This window comes from Lycium ferocissimum, chromosome 5 (assembly GCF_029784015.1).
Source record: "Lycium ferocissimum isolate CSIRO_LF1 chromosome 5, AGI_CSIRO_Lferr_CH_V1, whole genome shotgun sequence".
NCBI lineage: Eukaryota > Viridiplantae > Streptophyta > Magnoliopsida > Solanales > Solanaceae > Lycium > Lycium ferocissimum.
Window position 1 is genome coordinate 26,088,318 of NC_081346.1, and position 7,315 is coordinate 26,095,632.

Sequence of the window (7,315 nt, forward strand, 5' to 3'; positions counted from 1 at the left end):
TTTAATATATTTGAAAAGTCTTTTTTTCTAACTGGATATACATAGTTCAACAGTTTGCATTTGGACACTCTAGGAAACAACCTAAGTGAGTGGTCCAGAAACACAATAGAAGATGTTCACAAGATGGTTTCAGAGTGGGAAAACAAGATCTAAATCCTAGAAGACAAGGACCTGGATAGTAACACTGGGACAAGCAGAATATCTCGGATGGATGGATAGGCCATCTTGAAACAGAAAGCCCAAGTGGACTGATTTGGGCAAGGAGATAGTAATTCTAAATACTTTCATAGCCTGATCTGAGACAAAAGAAACAAGTTGAAACTTCATAGAATCAAGAACCACAGAGGCAATTGGGTACAAAATGGGATGATAAGATCTCTAAAGCTGCTATCAAACATTTTGAAAAGCTATTCAATCTTCAAAAGCCCACCATGAACAAGAACCTGATTGACTGTATTCCTTCTTGCATTAATGAGGCTGATAATATTATGCTTTGAGACTCCCACTGAGGATGAGGTGAAACTAGTTGTATTCAACACGATTCTGCTAACACTGGAGGACTTAATGGCTACAATGAGACTTTTTATCAGAAATGCTGGGATGTTATCAAATATAATGTCACTGCCATGGTTCGGGACTTCTTTAATGGCAAACATCGATCTTACCAAGTTCTATTCTCATACCTGCCTAGTTTTAAACCCCAAAGTCACCTTCTCAGATTTCTTCAGACACTTTCTATTTCCGCATCTTTTATTATTTATGAGACTTGGCTATTGACTTTGTATTATCTTCACTTTACATTTACACTCGTTAATTGTTTAAATGAAATAAAATTGGCTTAAGGTTAGCCTATTGGTTAGGAGTAGGTGCCATCACGGCTGGTGCATGTGATTTTTGGTCCATGAGAATTTGATATCAGATCTATAGGTTCATCGATCTCACCGATACAAGAGCAATGTCTAGTAGAGTCTTGGGGATCAGTACAAAGACGTCTATACTTATCTTCGAGAGGCTATGAGAACTTAGGAAATTTCTATTCTTCATTCCTTATCATACGTATTTGATTTGACTTCAGTTCTTGTTGAAGAATGAAAAACTCCCACATCGGTGATTAATGAGATGGGTGGTCTCCTTATATGAAATTGGGAAATCTTATCCTCATTAGCTAGCTTTTGGAGTTGAGTTAGGCCCAAGATCTATTGCTTTACATGATATCAGAGCAGGACCCATCTTACCCAATGCTAGGCCCCCAAATTAAATTGCCCATGCTCCGGATGTCCAGCCCTGGGCGCGAGGTGGGGTGTTGAAGAATGAAAACTCCCACATCGGTGGTTAATGAGATAGGTTGTCACGACCCCCGGAGGCTCTCGGCACATCGGTGCTAACCCGCCCGGGCACCTCTTATCATACTTTCACATTTACATCTAGGTAAACCACATAGCTAAATCATACTTTCCATCCATTATTCATACTAATTCCATTGGGAAACAATACATATATATCACCACCAATAACAATGCCCATATAGAGGTACATAAGCATTTCGGAACAAAAATGATATCCGAAATATAGGCCGACAAGGCCAAATACATCTAACCATATACACATGTCTACGAGCCTCTAAGGAGAGTATGTCATATCATATATGCGAGACAGGACCCCGCCATGCCTATAAATATGTACACAAAAGAATAAATACCAAAAGCTGTAGCTCCAAATGAAATGGAGCTCCGCTATGTAGTCCCTGAGTAATAAAGCTATGGATCAAGCTGTCTCCTGCCACCGCGGCACATGACGCGGCGTCCAAAAACAAAAGGACGTCGATGTAAGAATGTACTGAGTATGTAAGGCATGATCAACATCATTATGAAAGCATAATAGACAACGTAAGAAATAGCATAGGATGGGAGATAGTAGTATCATCGTCATAAACACTTACTTGCTTTTCATAGGGACTTTCCATTTCTAATGCGTGATTGTGTACATACATTCGTATCCTTTTCCGTACTCATTTACATTTCGTATCCATTTTCGTATTCATAACATATTCGTATACATATCCATATCATGTACATAGCATACCCGACCATGAAGGTTCGGTGTTTCGCATACCCGACCATGGAAAGGCTCAGTGAGTATACATACCTGGCCCTACCAAGGCTCAGGGTTATCCGTACCCAACTGCAGTGGTACGCGCGCACCCGACCATATAAGCTCGGGGTTTCATAATAGCCATACATAGACACATATACATAAAAGCTCATAAGCATCATTACTAACGTCGTTCATTACATCTATCCCTAGAGTATTACTCATTATAGGAGGAATTTAGTATAATCGTAACATATCGAGATTCATGAGCTTAGTAGCTTTTAAAGGTAGAATCATTTGGAGGACATCATAGGCTCATAGAAGATTAGATATTTGGCCAAGGAACCATGCCTTATGAAAGAAGGGTTAGCCTTACATACCTTTCCGTTCAACTATTCTATCACTTGCACGTTCTCCTTCAATGCTCACGTTTCTACCTTCATTAGAGTTATACTATCATTAGAAAATCGATAACTTAGCATACATGACTAAAGCTAGAGAAAATTGGAAAGCATATCCTTTATTTATACGACTTCCTACATATCATATATCAACTCCCAAACATCAATAATAACATTCACAACATCATAACAATAGTCTTTATTCACCTACATTATCCTTACTTCTCAATTCACTTCCAATCATCCATATCCATGGTCATAGCACACGATTACATTCATTCATATACAATGTCTATCCCATGTTCTTAACATCATTTATAACATAACCATAATCACAACATATCAAGAATCATGACTCAATCCAAGCTATTACTCAAAAATGACACTATTCCCACATTCATGACCCATTTTCTATATTCTTCTACAATCCAAGTGTTTCGACTTCTCGCACCTTAAACAACATGGAAATACCATAAAACTTACCTTAGATAGTGTAGGAATGAACCTTGGGTGAAACACTTCACTTGAGCAAAACCCTAGTTTCACCTTCACTTGGATTCCTTTGTCTCTGATGAACTTTAATGGTTTCTTACACTTGATTCTCTTGGTTTGATGAAGTTGATCACTAATATCCCTTCAATTCTTGTGGGAGAAGTGTGGAGAAATGTTATAGAGAGTTCTAGTGTCACACCCCCAATCCTGATAGGGCATGATGGGCACCCGACCCTTACTTAGAGTCGAGCGAACCCACTGGCTCTCGTTATACTCATAATCTCACTAGACTTTCAGGTCATGAATTGAAATGCATAACGGAAGATTTTTAGAAAATATACATTCTTTCCGTCTTTATCAAATCAAGTAAGATCCGTAATCATATGAAATGCAGCCAAGTAATGCGTGATAATCCATCGGCTTACGAGCCGCTTGCAAAAGCGGCATACCCTATACGTGACTCGTCGCAAAGTCTCTAACATAAATCATTATACCATTACATGGATACTATCTCGCAACTTCGAAAGAAATGGAGCTCGCCAATCCGAACTTAGGAACATCTTCTAGCCATATCCTTATCATACGTCCGTATACACACCGCGTGGCATGAAACGCGAAGCGTCCACGAAAGGGACGTCGGTGCGAATAATGTACGAGTATGTAAGGCATGAATAATAACATAATATAGATATGAAAAGTAACAATGAGTAAGGGAGATAACCTCGAACATCCGGATGCCTACATAAGGCGGATGTCATGCATGCAAGCCTTTTTTTAAAAAAACATTTCATACATATACATAGTAACATGCCGTATAAAGGCTCGGTGTGAAAGTAACATGCCGCCATGAAGGCTCGGTGTGATATATAAGTAGTATCATGCCGGCCATTTAAGGCTCGGTGTTATCATCATAAGCCAACGTCCGTGCCTCCGCGCGTCCGGCAATATCATAACATGCCCACCGGCAGGTCCGTGTGCACATCTACGTGCCTCGCCCGCCGACTATAGCACGGCGCGGTGTGAGAAAATACATATATATATAAAGCATGCATAAGAGCCCAATCAAAACCCACAACTATATCGGACTAAGGTCGGTAACCTCCGATTATATTATGGAATAATTATCGTCGTTTTGTCTCACCTTGAAGGAACAATTAATTTAAGGTGATACTATCAATGGAGAATAGAACTAAGAGAAAACGTAGAATAAGACCATAAATCTCATAGGGCATCAAGTCATGTACTTTTGGAATCTTAAAAGAAATAGTCATCTTCCATGAACAAAATTGAGACATCAAGAAATGGTTCAACGTTCTCATAACGTCATCATAATAATATATAGCTCGGTACATGGAAATCTATAAATAAAATTATCTCATAATAACATGAAATCCGTATGCCTTGGAGCTTGGATAAATAAATCCCTTATGATCATCATCATGGTTATCATATAAGAAATTATTCAACTCGACCATCATAGAAACTTTAAAAGTCATGAATCTCTAACATTCTTGGAAATGAGAGTTTTCATGGAATTCAAGCATAGTTTGGTAAGAAAAGAATCATGCCTTTGGGAGCTCAATAACATCATAAGGATCGCGAGATTCGTGGATTTCTAGCATTTGCGGAAACAATGATATTATGGTACGACATAAAGGTTTATAACGAAAGGATCATTGCCTTTTAGAAAGAAGGGACTAGCCTTAACATACACCGGAAGACAAATTCTCGACTTCCAACTTATTTCTGTCTTGCAACTCGCTTAAGAATTATTCCATTTTCGTAATCTACATATAGAACCATTCATAATATCATTAGGGTCATCGTCATACGCTCGTCTTAAACACCTAATGAAAGTCCTTTTAGATTCTGTCGAAATTCGGGCAGCATTTCCGCTGTTTTTATGCCTAGCCCGAGATTCCAATTCAACAAACAACAACATCAACAACAAAACCAATAGCAATAACATCATTTTCAACACCAACATATGCCATAAGACGACCATTAATCGTTTTCTAAATTTTCCAACCAACCACTTGGGATACGACTAATTAATAACTTTATTTCCGTAAAGAAGTCGAAATTAATACTAACAACATCAATAACAACATCCCCAACATCCTACAAGATAATTATATGTATTTTCATCCAAATTTTTCTTCACCCTCAATCCATAAATCAACAACATCAACACAATAAACCATAACCTTATTCTTGAAATTATTCCTTAATTCATATTGATAGAGAAAGATTCAACAATTCATACCTTATTTTTATGAAGGTAGCAAAATCTTCATCATTTTCTTGTCCCCAAGATAACTCCAACACCAAACGAAATTATAATCGCGTCTCACGCGTTGCTACCTCGATTGATATTCCGTAGCTTGAAATTTCACTCAAAATCCTCAATTTTGTGATGAATAAGAGCCCTTTGTTGCTGAATTTTCTAGGAAATTTTTGGAAGTTTTTGGGATGAAAAAGTGAGATTTTAACCCTTTATATATAGGAGCTGAGGCGGCGTCATCAATAATAACATTCAGCGACATCATAACAATAGTCTTTATTCACTTTTATTTACGCTTCATCAATTCAGTTTGTAACGTCTATAATTCTCTACTCCGATGTCCTATCAACGAGCGGTTTGTTGCATTACAAACTAGACTATCCCCGAACTTCATTCTAGGCTTTTGAAGCACCTTAAAACTCCATATATATTAGGAGATATGACTCCAAAGTTGTCTAAAAATCCGTCAGCATTTCTCAAATTTTCGTCGAACTTATTTTCTTCAATCTTCTCAATCCAAATATTTCAAACTCTCCATATATGATATTTGTCAACTAAAATACTAATAATGGCCATGTTCTCGTGTCTCAAAATAGTCTTTCCCGAAAACTACGACTTACGAGATTGTAATTCATCCTTTGAACTTTGTTACGTACTTCCCATACACTCGATTCAAAACTCATGGGACGTCTTCGAAGCCGATTACTACGGTGAGGTATCCCTTCATACTTGTGGGGAGAAGCTCGAAAATGCGGTATAACATCTAGAGAGAAGGAGAGTGAAGGGGAAATGAAATGAAATAACTTGGACCCCTTATTAATAATACTCAAATCTGCCCCAACCATTTTCTATGGTCCGTATAAATTATACTGATCGTATGTCTGGCCGTAGATTTGGTCCAGTGAGGTGTGCTAATCTTGGCTGATTATACGGCCAAACATACGGCCAGTATGTTTTATACGGCCAGTATGTTGGGTCGTATAATGCCCAGTTCTTCCGAACTCATTCTCGTCGACCCGTTTGATCTCCAATCCTTATGGAACCTTCTTAACACTTGTTTATCACCTCATTAACAATCTAAGGGATGTTAGAACTCCTCTCCAACACATCATTAAATCATCATTAACTTGTTACTCGTAAATCCTTCCCGATACATATCGTATGCCTTGCCTTTTCTTGGCAAACTTTCTTCTCTTACCTCGAATGTCTTTGAAATCTTAATTAGGATCATCAAATGTCATTCCTTACTTATTGAAATACCGTATACTTTGTGCTCTTTGTTATTCTATTCACTGTGCATCAACGGAAAATTTTTCGATGTGTAGCATTCTCATAAGAACATTCGTCCTCGAATGTTAAGTCCTCGGGGATTCTATAAAAATTTCACCAGAGTTTCCCCTGTAATATGGCACTACCATCCGGTCACAACAGCCCATAATAACAATGCCTCGCAGGGCCACAACATAATAGCAATAGAGTTTGGCTACACACGACCCAAATGCATAAAAAGGAAAACATACATACCTTATGATCTTGATGTCTTATCTTGGATCTCTTCCGGGGGCTGAAATAAGTGCGGGTACTTGGATTTTATAATTTCTTCCGCTTCCCATGTCATCTCTTCTCGGTTATTGTTTCTCCATAAAACCTTAACTGAGGCCACTTCTTTGTTTCTAAGTCTCCGTACTTGCCTATCTAATATGGCAATGGGTACCTCTTCATAAGTCAACTCTTCTGTCACTTGAACATCATTTACTGGCACGATCCTAGTAGGATCTCCAACACATTTACAAAGCATCGAGATATGAAAAACTGGGTGTACTGACTCCAGATCAGGAGGTAGATCTAATTCGTAAGCCACTTTGCCTACCTTGCGCACAACCTCATAAGGCCCAATGTATCGGGGACTTAACTTCCCCTTTTTGCCAAATCTCATAACGCCCTTCATCGGCGATACCTTTAAAAATACTCAATCTTTAACTTGGAACTCTAAGTCCCTTCGACGATTATCCGCATAGGACTTTTGATGACTTTGGGCTGCTAATAG